At 46.9% G+C, this 13,651-nt stretch overlaps 1 long non-coding RNA gene across 1 annotated transcript in view; it reads right to left on the bottom strand.

Moving 5' to 3' along the window:
* Positions 1-8,773: 8,773 nt before the first annotated feature.
* LOC138363781 (uncharacterized) overlaps positions 8,774-13,651 on the bottom strand; it is a 98,977-nt gene continuing 94,099 nt past the window's right edge. Inside the window, exons 2-3 of the long non-coding RNA XR_011228116.1 lie at positions 11,721-11,870; positions 8,774-9,018 (exon numbers count right to left, since the gene is read on the bottom strand). This is a non-coding gene — a long non-coding RNA (uncharacterized lncRNA). The remainder of the gene's footprint in view (positions 9,019-11,720; positions 11,871-13,651) is intronic.

Below are 13,651 nucleotides of genomic sequence, written 5' to 3'. Positions count from 1 at the left end.
GTATGGACCGAGGAATGGATAATCGGGTAAAAGTCGGAATACGGAATGCCTTTACGAGAGATGGGACAAGAGCGGACAGCTTCCTTGGCGGCAGCATTCACACGCTCATTTAAAGACACACCAATATGGCTGGAACCCAACAAAACTCAACCGACTTAAATTTACTGTGAACAAGGAACAGCCAATGCTGGACCTCGACAACTACTGGATGAACCGGATTAAAGGACCCGAGAGCCATGAGGGCACTACGAGAGTCAACAACAACTACAAAGGAAGACTGACAACGAGAAAGCAGGAGACGAAGAGCATAGAGAATAGCATAAAGTTCCACTGTAAAGATGCTAGTCTCCGGAGGTAAGCGACACATATAAGTGCGATCAGGAAAAACACCGTTCGCCGACTTAGACCCATCGGTGAAGACAGAAACGGAGCGGGAGTGAGAAGAAAAGTGCTCAAGGAAAAGGCGTTTTAGAACCGTAGGAGGGGTAAAAGCTTTAGTGATACGGGTCAAGGAAGTACAAAACTGCGGAAGACTCTCCATGGGGGCAAAGAAGGAACAACACGAGGAGAAACATTAGAAATACGAACGGAAAGAGAATCCTGGAGGCGAGATAACCGGACAGGAAGAGGGAGGTGGTGAAGAGGAACAGGAACCGCAGGAGGGGTAAAAGTTAAAGCACGACAGAGGCGAGAGGAAGGATGTTGTAAGGACCGCGCAAGATAGTGAAGACAGTAGCGATCACGGCGGTCCTGGAGAGACAGGAAGCCAGTGTCAACGTACAAGGCTAAGGACGGGAGTCGAACGAAAGGCACCAGAACTGAGGCGCATCCCAGTATGGTGCAAAGCATCAAGACGGCGAAGAGTAGAAGGAGTAGCAGACGAGTAATCAGGGCAACCATAATCGAGCTTAGACAGGACGAGAGAGGAATGTAAAGTAAGGAGAGTGCGCCTATCTGCCCCCAAGAAGTAGGGGACAAGACCCGAAGGAGGGTAAGGGCCTTAGAGCACTCAACACGGAGGTAAGAGATATGGGGAGACCAAGACAAACGAGTGTCAAGGAATAACCCCAAAAGCTTCGCGGAATCTTTGTATTCAAGGGGATGACCATAAAGTGACAAAGAGGGGACGAAGAACAACCCGTTTCCGCGTAAAAGTCATGGTACAAGTCTTAGAGTAGAGAAAACTTGAAGCCATGATCGGTGGCCCAAGACGACACGGCATCAATTGCAAATTGAAGCCGGCGTTGAAGGAGAGGCGAATCATCACCCTGACAGCAAAGGGTAAGATCATCGACATAGAGAGCGGAAAAGACACCAGAAGGAAGAGAGGAAAGAAGACCATTGAGGGCAACCAGAAAAGAGTAGTGCTCAGAACACTACCCTGGGGCACACCTTCGTATTGCTGAAAAGAGGCAGAGAGAGCGGTACCAAGGCGCACCCGAAAGGATCGACGGGAGAGGAAGCTGCGAAGAAAGAGAGGGAGATGACCACGAGGCCAAAAGAATGAATTGAGATAGAATATGATTTCGCTAAGTGGTGTCGTAAGCCTTTTCCAGGCCAAAAAGGACGGCAACAACGGAGGTCTTCGCAGCAAAAGCAGTACGAATATAGACCTCCAAGTTCACCGGGACATCTGTTATGTTGCGGCACTTGCGGAAACCTAATTTAGAAGGGAAGAGGTGGTGATAATGTTCTAAAGAACCACATCAGACGAACGTTAACCATACGTTCAAAGAGTTTGCAGACAACTTGTGAGAGCAATAGGGCGAAAGTCCTTAGGGGAAGTACCCAGAGACCCCGGTTTGCGAACAGGGAGGACAACGGCATCGAGCCAGTCCTCAGGGACTGACGACGACTCCCAGATCCGAATATACAGACTCAGTAAATACTGAGACGTGCACGGAGGGAGACGGCGAAGCATCTCATAATGAATACCATCGGAGCCCGCCGCCGTAGAACCGCAAGAGGGCCCAGGGCAGAACGAAGTTCAGAGAGAGAGAGAAGGGATCATTATAGTCAAGTTGAAGACGAGTGCAGAAATCTAAAGGACGTGATTCAGGACAGGTTTACGAAGAGGGAAAGATTGGGGAAGATGAAGACCAGAGCTAACAGAAGAAAAGTGGGAACCTAGTTCGGTAGCGACCTGAAACGGGTCTGCCACAAGAGTATCATGGAGGTGAAGGACCGGTCGGGAACGAACTTACCCGCTATCTTGCAGATATGCTTCCAGATCTGTGGCAGAGGATTTCGGACGTAATGGTGGAGACACAAGATGCCCACATTCACGTTTAGCCACTCTCTTTCCTCGCACTCGCTTTCCAAAAGAAAAGAATCGGCCGTCTGCCGATGGCGGTGTCTCTTCCTGGCTGCACTCTTACAGCGGACAGCCCGAGCACAGTCTGCACTCCACCAGGGAACGCACTTCCATAGACCCCAAATGAAAGAACGAGGAATAGAGCAGAGGGCAGCGTCGAAAAACAGTGTCATGAAAAAGGAGGAGAGAGCGAGGGAGAGGTCAGAGAGAGCAGCACCGAGGGTAAATACGTTCCAGTCCGCTTTAGCAAACTGCCACCTAAGGAAGGAGAGGGGAGGGCTAAAAGAGAAAAAGGTGCCACAAGGATGTAGAAATGGTCACTGCCATGGAGGTCATCAAGAACCTGCCACGTGAAATCTAAGTAAAGAGAAGATTAGACAAAGAGAAAGATCAAGAGAGGAAAGGGAGAGAGTCCGAGAGTCCAAATGCGTGGGCTCACCAGAATTCAGAGAGACAGGGAGGAAGAAAGGATAAAACGGCTCAAGAAGGCGACCTCGGGTGTTCGTCAGAACATCACCCAAAGGGAAGAGACGACAATTGAAATCACCCAGCAGGAGCACAGGCTCCGGCAAGGAGTCATTAGATGTTTCAGATCAGGAAAGAGAAAGCAGGACACTCGGGAGGAGATAAATGAAACAAACTGTGTACCATTTCTCCACAAAGATACGAGCAGCAGAACAATGGAGAGGCAAAGGAAAATGTAAGGGGACAAAGGGAACATCAGAGCGAATCAAGAGAGCAGAAGAACTAGGAGCTCCAGCAAAAGTTGGGTGGGGGGGGGGGGAAAGAAAGGAATAGCCACAAAAGCGACCAGGACGAGCACCAAGCATCGGCTCCTGGAGACAGACACAAAGGGGCGAAAACCGCGAAATCAGAAGTTGGAGTTTGAGGAAATTTGCGTAATAACCTCGAACGTTCCATTGAAGAACAGACATCGACGAGAAGAGAAAGAACAGAGGACAAGGAAGAAACAAAGGCGAAAGAGAAACATAGCACGTTAAAGAAGATCAGGGTCAGCAAAGTCAGGGTTAGGGGGCATGGGTAAACTGAGCAAAGACGGAGGGAAGGAAATGGGAGAACAGACCAGAGGTGGGCGGGCTGGGTCCGGAGGAGAAGGAAGAGACAACGGAGAGGAGCAGTCAAGGACAGCAGCAAGAAGAGGGGGAGTAGAAAGAGGGGAGTACACCTCAGCAAGAGCAGCAACCGAGAGGGAAGCAGAGGCCAAAGAAACCTCCATAGTAGGAACAGGGGGCACAACCACCAAAACGGGAGAGGAAGGAGCAATAGAGTCAGTAGTAGGGGCCGAGGAAGAAAGCGAAGCCTTCTTACCCGCCGGGGAGGAGGAAGGAGAGGAGCCAAGCTTACACTTCTGAATTAGAGACACTGGTGTCCCAGCAACTACGTACCGGGCAACGGATTCCAGCGTCTCAACAGGAGAAGCTGGACGAGAGCACACATGACGGCCGTTAGGAGAGAGATGGACATCAGCCCGCACTGACAGGCGGCGGGTAGAGTCAATAGACGAAGAAGGATGGAAAGGAGTATTGGAGGGCGACGAGGAAGAAAACACAGGAGACATGAAAGACCGGGTAGAAAGAACGGGACCCAAGACAGAGGACCAGGAGGGGGACCCTTCGGGACACAACTCAAAGGAACAGAGGAGGGGGCAGTGGGCGTATCAGGGTCCAAGGCCCGGAAACAGTTGTGAGTGAGGAAGGTGGGAAGGACGAGGAGAGGAAGAGCGCAACACGCGAGCGTAAGACGTTGGCATAAGGCAGGAGCCGGCGAACCTGGCGCCTCGCCTCAGGAAAGGATAAACGCTCCCGGTGCTTCAAGTTGAGGACGGCTGCCTCAAGCTTGTAATTGATACACGCACGGGAGAAGGTAGGATGGGCCTCACCGCAGTCGAGGTAGCGAGCCTGGGGAGAAGTGCACTCTGTCTTAGAGTGACCTTCGCCCCCACACAAAGGACAGAGTTCCAGAGCAGTGGAGGGCACCATGCCCAAACCTCCAGCATTTGTTACAGAGCTTAGGAGAAGAAATGTACTTCTGGTCAGAGTACCTGGCACCAGCAAGAATGACAGGGGGAAGGGGGGGGGAAGGGTCCTACCATCAAAGGTAATCTTCACAACCCGAAGGGGTTGACAGCGACGACCACGAGGGGGACGAGTAAACGTGTCCACCTGGAGGATAGAATGGCCCTGGGCATCGAGGATATGCCGATCATCATCGTGGCAGTCCTGCAGATTCCGAACACCGGTCACAACATGGGGCGGGAGGAGAATAGTGTCAACACTGGCATTCAACTGAGCATTCTTCGAGACCCGAACAGGGGTCTCGCCAAGGCAGGATAAGGCAGCCAAGCAATCTTGGGAAGGAGCAGCAACCACACATGTACCGAGATGAGTGGGGTTGAAGATAATAAAGGCATCCACGGAATCAACAAGATGTCGATGGAGGGATAAATCGTCAGGAGGCACAGAATCAAGAGGGAGGAGATCAAAGTATTTGGCCCACGAAGCGGGACCAAACAAGACTTGATAGGCATCATAACGGGAAGGAACCGAGCGAGTGCGGCCGTGTCGAGGATGGCGTTGAGAACCCCCAGAGAGGGGTTAAAAGGCGCAGTAATTACAACTTGAGATTGAGCCATGCCAGGGGACGAGGTGGTCACCACTGGGGGCTTGGGGCTCGACCCAACCACAGGGAGGGGAGTAGTCAGAAGCCAAAGGAGGAGCTAGGTCGGGGCCCCAATGCAGCAGGGTCTACAGAGCCCGGTTTTCCAACACTGACCGACTCGGGGGCTTGGTCGCCCACCCCCACGAGCCTGAGAAGGGAAAGGAGGAACAGAATACAACATAGATACGAAAAAGAAACATTCATTCCCGAATATGCCCCCACACCCACCATGGAGCCACAATTAGAGGCAGGACACCCAACAACAAGCTATCGCCGATCTTGCCGGGGTCCCCCCAGGGGTGCGTCGTGAGTATACGCCCCACAAACGCCACGTTAAGAACCGCGAGTCCGTCGAGATCGGGCTCGGTGACGAAAGGGGGTTTGACAATAAAAGGGTCTACTCGCTCGAGACGTTGGGTACTACAGTTCTACGGGTGCAAGAGTATGCCTCCCCAAACACCCGGGCGTCAGAAAAGAAAGTCGAAAGAATAATCAAAACAGGCAAAAGGTCGGCAGGAAATTACAATATGATAGAAGAGGGGGGAGAACAATGAAACACGATGAAAAGAATAAGGTTACTGGCAAAATGGGTAAAGACAGCAGCAGGAGCATAAGGCTGCAAAAGGACAGGACTGACCCATGGAGCATCACACCCCGGCAGCTGCCCACCAAGCCCCCTCACGGCAACAACAGGCCAGACAGTGAGGGGGCACACGAGCATAAGATATGCTAGTGAAAGAGGAGAGATGGCGGACTTTGCGTCTCGCCTCAGTTAAAGAAACTATTGCGGTGCTTCAAATTGAAGTCTTCCTAACATTTGTAGTTTATACACGTGCAGAAGGTAGGGTGGGCGTCACCGCAATTGAGGTAGTGAGCCTGGAAAGAAGAGCACCGTCTTAGTGACCAGAGTCACCCCTAATGGGGCATACACTGCAATTGTGCATTTGAGGGTACCATGCTCAAATTTCCAGCACTTATTGCAAAGTCTAGGAGAGGGAATGTACTCCCAAGTGGAGCATCTGGCACCAACAAGAATTATAGCAGGTGGAAAGGTTTAACTATCAAAAGTGATCTTCACAATGTGTAGAAGCTGATGACCATGAGGGGGGTCGAGTGAACATAACCTGTAGGACTGAATGACCTTAGGCTTCAAGGATATGTTTAATATCCTCGTGGCAGTCTTTCAGGTCCCTAACACCAGTCGCAACATAGTGCAGTAGGATAACTGCCAACACTGGCATTTAACCGGGTATTTTTGGAGGCCCCTAACTGATGTGGGGAGGGGGGGGGGTCTTCTCAATGCTGGACAAAATGGCTAAGCAGGTAGCTGCATCCTGAGGAGCAGCAGCAATGACACTTGTACCAGTACAGGGGGGGTTAAAAGTAAGAGGCATCCACCTAATCCACGAGATGTTAATGAAGGAAGAAATTTTCAGGACGTGTAGAATCCGGATGGTTGAGATTAAAATATTTAGTCCATGTAGCAGGAATAAATAAGGTGTGGAACGTATTAGCACTGGAGCGAATCTTATGAGCGAGTCTTAAAAAGGGAGGGGGGGGAGGTTAGTGCCAAACACCCAACGAGAGTGGGGGGGGGGGGGAGGTAAAAGGCGCAGTTGTCACAATGAGAGAAGTAGCCACTCCAGGTGATGAGGTGGTCAGCAATGGAGGCTTGGGGGCTCAACCTACCACAGAGGGAGGGTGAGTGAAGGGAGTAGTCGGGAGGGTCAAAGGAGTAGCTTTGTCTGGGCCCAATGTAGTGAGGGCTACAGAGCCTGGTCTTCCAACAGTTCGACTCGGGGGTTGGGGGTGCGCCTGGTCGCCCACCCGACGAGCCTGGGGAGTTATACAAGGATCATTCAGCAGCAGCAGAAACTAGTATGTAATAATTACATTCCATGGTGGTTATGGGGGCTTATTCGTGAGCCACAATTAGAGGATAGGACACCTACGTACATATATACGGCGCACATACGGCACACACAGACGAGATAAAGCACCTGAATTATTGGGATCGTCTCAAAGCTCTCCAAATGTATTCACTAGAAAGGAGACGAGAGAGATACCAAATAATACACATGGAAAATACTGGAGGGCCAGGTCCCAAATCTGCACAGTAAAATAACAACGTACTGGAGTGAACGACATGGAAGAAAATGCAGAATAGAACCAGTGAAGAGTAGAGGTGCCATGGGCACAATCAGAGAACAATGTATGAACATCAGAGGTCCACGGTTGTTCAACGTCCTACCAGCGAGCATCAGAAATATTACAGGAACAACCGTGGACATTTTCAAGAGGAAACTAGATTGTTTCCTTCAAGGAGTGCCGGACCAACCGGGCTGTGGTGGGTATATGGGCCTGCGGGCCGCTCCGAGCAACAGCCAAACTCTCACAAGTCAAGTCTGGCCTCTGGCCGGACTTGGAGAGAAGAAGAACTGCCAAAACCCCATCAACAACTTGGAAAGTAGAACTACTCCCAGAACCCCATCAACCAGGTATCAACCAGGTGCCTGACAAGACAGACCCCCGCCCCACCCCACCGCCAGGGGTGCATCGTGAGTATACGCCCTGCAATTGGCAATCGCCACCTTAAGAACCATCAGTCCGTCGAGATCGAGTTCAGTAACGTCGGGTACCACGGTTCCATGGGCGAGTGCCTCCCCAAACACCTGGCATAAAAATAGATGTCAAAGAATAATTAAGAATGTCAAAAGGTCGGCGGGAAAGAATTAGTTGAAGAGTGGTGGTGGTGGTGGTGGGGGGGGGGTCGGGTGAAGAAAAAGGGAACTTCAGAGGAAATAGCAACCAGCACAATTAGTTAAGACGGCAGCAGGAGCACAAGGCTTCAAAAGGACACAGGACCGTCCCATTGAGCATCACAGCTCGGCAGCCGCCCACTAAGCCGCCTCATGACAACAGGCTGGAAAGGGAGGGGGCAACTTGTTTTTAACTGCCGATATCCGCTATGTATAAACGAAGAAAATTGTAGTCTAGTAAAATTACTTTTGTCGTTCCGTTTCAATTTTTCGTTCTATCCATTACTATTTTTTTTCCTTCTCAATTCAATTTATGCTTTGATCTCTTCGTTTTAAATTTTAGTCTGTTTCCCACATATTGCTGGAATCTGCACATTGGTGTCTTTAGGCATATTATGTACCTGCTCAAAATCCAACATTTTAACATCTTTTATGTATGCACTTTTACCTGAATAAATTATATTATATACCTTATACATAAATCATGCATTTAACAAAGATTAACAAAATTAGCAGTTTGTAAAGGTACACACATTTCCCGTCCAGCCTGATCCCGTTACCAGTTTTGCACCGCTCTGGCAGGAGCCGAGGGATACCACTTACCGGGCCTGCAAAGGCGCCAAATACATGTTGGTGCACTTGAGCACTGCTTCGGGCAACACCCTTCTCTTTTTAAACAGTTCAACGATATTGTACATTCTCTCAGGCCGGTGCGAAATCTTCATCTTGCACCATAGATGGTGCATCATTCACAAGTACAACACCCAGAGCAGGCATGAGGTCGGGGGGCCGAGCCAACCCCAGCAGCTCCAGGCGGCCACTTAACACGGCAATCAGTCCTCTGCGGAGGGATTGACAAACTTGCACCTTTATCTAGCAAATAATCAAGTTTTGTATTTAAAAACTTACTACCACTATACTTAGTTGCTAATAGCCTATGAAATAAACAGACTTTCTAGAGGTTATTAACAAGGAAAATTTATGAAATCTTTATTTATACACGACTAGTGCACAAGTGCTAACATTCACAAAAGCATTAAAGATAATTCAGATATTCATCTTGGCAATCACTTCCATCTTGTCGAGAGCAGCAGTGAAGGCGTCGAAAGCCGCAGCAGCATGCGACTCGAGGCCAGTCCGAACTTCACGCCGCCGCCTCACTACTGCTTTCACCAAAGGCATGGTCGAAGAACTTTGACCGGTTTTCTAGTGGGATCGAACAACGACACGAAGAGCAGCACACCACCGAGTAGGAAGCCAGCCACACTAAAACAATCAGGGGGATGAGTAAATTAACACATCAGCAAAGCTACATTGCTTAAAATGTTCTTACACTAAAATGGTAATAATTATATCAAAAGTGTGGACGATAGTCACTTTGAACTGTTTTATAAGATAAATATGAGCATGGCAGTAGTTTAAGGCTGTGTGTAAACAGTAGGAACACATTTAGCCTGGGAAAGGGGGAAGGGGATTGATTGTAAAACATCCAAACGTACTTCACTTTTGCAGTTGTCTAGAATCTAGATCACACTAATCTGTGCATTATACATAGGGTGTATGATTTTGTAGTTAAATAATAATTTGTAGAGTTGCGCCAATAGTGTACAGCATTTCGGCCAAACCTAAAAAGATTAATATTTTGGTAACTTATCAAGTAATCCTTAAACGTAACTAGAAATTTAACAATTTGAACTCTTGATAATGCTGAAGTAGACTACTACTTTTAGACATCATAGCTTTAAGTGAACTATCCAAGTGACAATGTTTAAGTGACCACGATAAAGCCAAAACCTGAAGCCCGATTAAGTGACCACGATAAAGCCCGAAAAACATGCCCAAATTTCTTGGCCGAAACGCTATTTATATTATTAGCTTTAGGTATTTTATGTACAAGCTCTTTATATCCTACATTATGTTTGCATCATCTATGTATGTACTTTGTCCTGAATAAAACGTTTAATTCAATTTAAAACGTGCATGAACACGCTGGCTTCCTGTCCCGACAATTGAAATTGAAATAAGTTTATTGAGGTAACACACACAAAAGGGATGAGGTAGCTCAAGCTATTCTCACCCTGTTCAGTACAACGTGTTCTTACATATGTAGACACACATCAAACAAACATATTGCCGAACATTCTGCGAGATAAACATACATTTCCTCCTTTACACAAGTAGTATGGTATCAAACGTACACACGAATACTTTTATGACTTGGGTATACTGTATAGACATTTTGCAAGACAATTTAACAAGTTTACAGTCTTGGTGCAAAATTCTTTTATCTCTCCAGAATATCAACCTTTCCGTTGTGACATATCCAGGCTATTTGTTCAGGAACAATCCTTCTGTTTCTATATACATTAATAAACTGACAATCAAGAACATAATGTGAAAGGGCGTGAGACCTTAACATACCACATAGTTTACACTTCGTGTCATTACCATGAACACCTATCCCATATTCCCACTAATATTTGTACCAAAGCCTGAGCCGCATGTGCACAGTAATTCCAAGCATTTCTCCTTTTACCATAAGTAAAATGGGTGTTTTGACTCGCATGTAGTGTTGCATGGTTTGACTTTCCTCATACATTATACCTCTTCTCGCCACTTTTGCATGTGCCTGTCCCGACAATGATTTATTATTATTATTAAGAGTAAATGAAAAGTATGGGCGTCATTTGGTACACAAGTCCGATTCGACGAAGCTAGTTTTCCCCCTTAGTCCTTAGTTTAAAAATAATTATGTTGTTAGGCTAGGAAGTATTCGTTTAGGTTTCATTAGAATGTTGGTCTAGGTTTTGCTTATTTACTTAAACCACAATTGGGAGACAATTCCACAATATTGGTTCCTTTTATTTGCTTTGGATAAGTGACAAAATTTCAGGGGCTTTGAGTGACTAGTTCCATTTCACCCCTTTAAGTAGCATTTCAGTTTGTAATTAAGAACTTTTTAAAGTGAACTGCAGAAACGTTATGGATTTTGCAAGACAGTTATTTATACCCACTCTTAATAAAGAGCAAAGTTTTAATTTTTCAGAGTGCGTCAATTAAATAGCCTATGAAGTTAACCTATTACAAGCTGGTTTTGCTCAACCCTTTACGATGCCTTAACCCTATTCTTCTACAATGCTGTGTAGGCTCTAACAGCTCTGAGTAGCTATTAGAGAGTAGGCTCTAGCAATCATCGTTAATGTCATCTGCAGTTTATTCATTCCTACAAACATTGTTGGCAGACAAACTAAAGCATAATTGAAGCCTTTCACAGCCTAAATGGAATGAAGATTCCATCACTTACACTAATATAGACCACCAAAGGTCAACGTTATAAAATTGCAAATAAAAATAAATCTTAAGGAAAATTATCAAATTTTAACAAATTAAAAATATACCAACAACACTTCAAGTATGTTTATTGAGACAAGAAAAAAATACATCTCAAAGGGATAGAGTAGCTTAGGCTATTTCTACCCCCCCCCCCCCCCCCCCACTGCCCAACAGCACTTACTGTACCCGTGTAGACTGTCAGTACTTTAAATGGCTATGTGTACATTAATAAATTACCAGAAAATTTTAACCTTCAATCACTGTGGCACAAATTGCTTCGCAATAACTTGCGATCCTCGTTTCCAATCTTTCAGAACTTCTGCTTTATATAATTTTTTACCTTTCCTTGTTACAGCAAGGGAAGATTTTAATGCTTTAACTTATTCAATATACTGTACTGACCAGCTACAAACTGCAGGGCATTGATGCTCTGCTTCATTTACATTAATTATCCTGCCGGGAGTCAAGATTTAAAGCTGACTGCTTAATATAAAAGCTTAGCTTGGAATGTTACAAAATCTGCACATTTACCAGGTATTACTAAAATAATTTAACTTGGAAACTAGGTTATAATCTAACCTAGAAATTATTTTAATACGAGTTTCTCAGAGCCGAACAGTTAAAAAACTGCTTACCTGTACACAACGTTGCCGACTGTGGAGTCTGATCTAGCCAAGGGGACGTCTGTCCGCAACCTTTCCAACTCCACCTTCGTCTTGGTTGCTCCGTGCTCGTCAAGAGGAACACCCATACCCTAGGCATCCCCAATCACCATTAGTAGTACACTGAAAAAAATTACCTTTTGAAAGTTACAGCTCAAACTAATCTACACCCAAGTTATTAGGTATTTTGAATCCTATTAAACCCCTGTATATTCTTTACAGGTTTTAAATAAAAATCATTAATTATTATTATTGTTTCAGAGCAATCCTGGTGGGTTTGATGCTCCCTGGATACTAGTCTGGGAGATGTTGAAAGAAAAATTAAGAACTAGTGCAGACTAACGTCTGAATTTTCAGCCACATACTAAAAGCTATAAATTGAGTAATTGCTGCACAGAATAAAGGGTTTCGAATCTCCTTGGTATGGGTATCAAATATAACCCATCATAATGACAGACATTGTTCTATCTGCGGTTGGCTAGCCGCTCTCTGCCACGTCCTTACCGGGCGTGTAAAATGGTGCTGATTCCTAAGATTTCTATGCCAGGAAACACTGCACCCCCCCCTTTCACACTATTGCCTCATTACCGATTCTTCTACGATAGTGCAGCCGTTTCATTAGACCGTAAACAGACTTTCAAGCTATCAGGATCGATGAGAGACAGAAGTGTTACGGACCTGAATCCAGCATCCGAGCTTGGAGCAGTGACGACCACGCCATCTGTGGGTCAGCTCCCGAAACCCCCTCCAAATGGACGACGACACCTGGTGAGGACGAGGTGTACTGGCCACAAGGGTTAGTTTCCCATCCTGTTCAGCTCATAACACAGCCGCTGCTGACCTCTGGTGAGGTGGAGCTTAGACAGCAACGCCATCTATGGAATGGATACGTCGGGCGTTTGTGTCTAAGCCTGTAAGTGAGGTGCTTTAGAGTGTCCCTGTTACTGATGACGTGTCTGATTACAGAGTCGACCTGGGACTGCTGTAATGGAAGTTGGATCAGTCTACCCAAGGCAGTCGTCTCCTCTCCAAGTGTTTGCTGCAGCAGCTGTGAGTCGCCCCCGGATGAACACTGTAGTGTTGACCTGCCTGTGAAGTGGCAGTTGAGGGATTGTCATATCCGGGACTGACTGGTGGAGACGCTTAACCACTGGGGAGTTGTGGCAAGGAGAGTGATCTGTGGTATCACACGAGGCTCCTGACAAGGGTTCGCTACCTTAGTATCGATCGTGGAGTGGCCTAACCAGCGTCGCTGATTTGGAACCTGCCAGCTATCTGCTGGATTTGTGGTTGATGGCCTCCACGACGGTGCCCCCAGTGGAACTGTGACTTGGCTGGCCTGTGGCCGGGGTAGACTCAAGATTCTCGAAGGATTCGTCGTGAGGCCACAAGAACACCAAGAGCTTGGCATCGTGAGCACCGTGGAGATCCAGAGTCTTCAGAAGAAGACAACAGTGTATATAATAGTGTTTATATCCCCCCCCCCCCCGTGTAATCTTCTTATATATATTTATTGGTGACGGTAATTATATTAATAAGTTTTTGACTATTTCCCTTCCCCTTTTATTTACTTGCGCTACGGATCTCATCCCTTGAAAGCCACTACTGGCTTGGGGCCGGATACCCTTCCTCTAACAACATCAGAGTAAGAACCCGGTTGCGACCCAAGAGGGCCGTAACATAATTCCTGTTCATTCATTCCTGTGGATGGATGCGCTGAAAACCTTTAGATCCTAGATGTTCTTCTGGCTGAGGTCCAAGTGCTGAAATTCCTGCGCACCTTGACATTGAGGAGACTTTCGACAGCGTCCCTCATGCAGCCATCGATCGGCCCATGGAGCGCAAGGAAATCACCAAGCTTTTAGGGATATTATGTCGGGCTATGATGGTGCCTCGACAGTCAT

The sequence above is a fragment of the Procambarus clarkii genome, chromosome 11 (assembly GCF_040958095.1).
Source record: "Procambarus clarkii isolate CNS0578487 chromosome 11, FALCON_Pclarkii_2.0, whole genome shotgun sequence".
NCBI classification, from domain to species: domain Eukaryota; kingdom Metazoa; phylum Arthropoda; class Malacostraca; order Decapoda; family Cambaridae; genus Procambarus; species Procambarus clarkii.
This window is presented reverse-complemented; position numbering and strand designations above follow the sequence as displayed.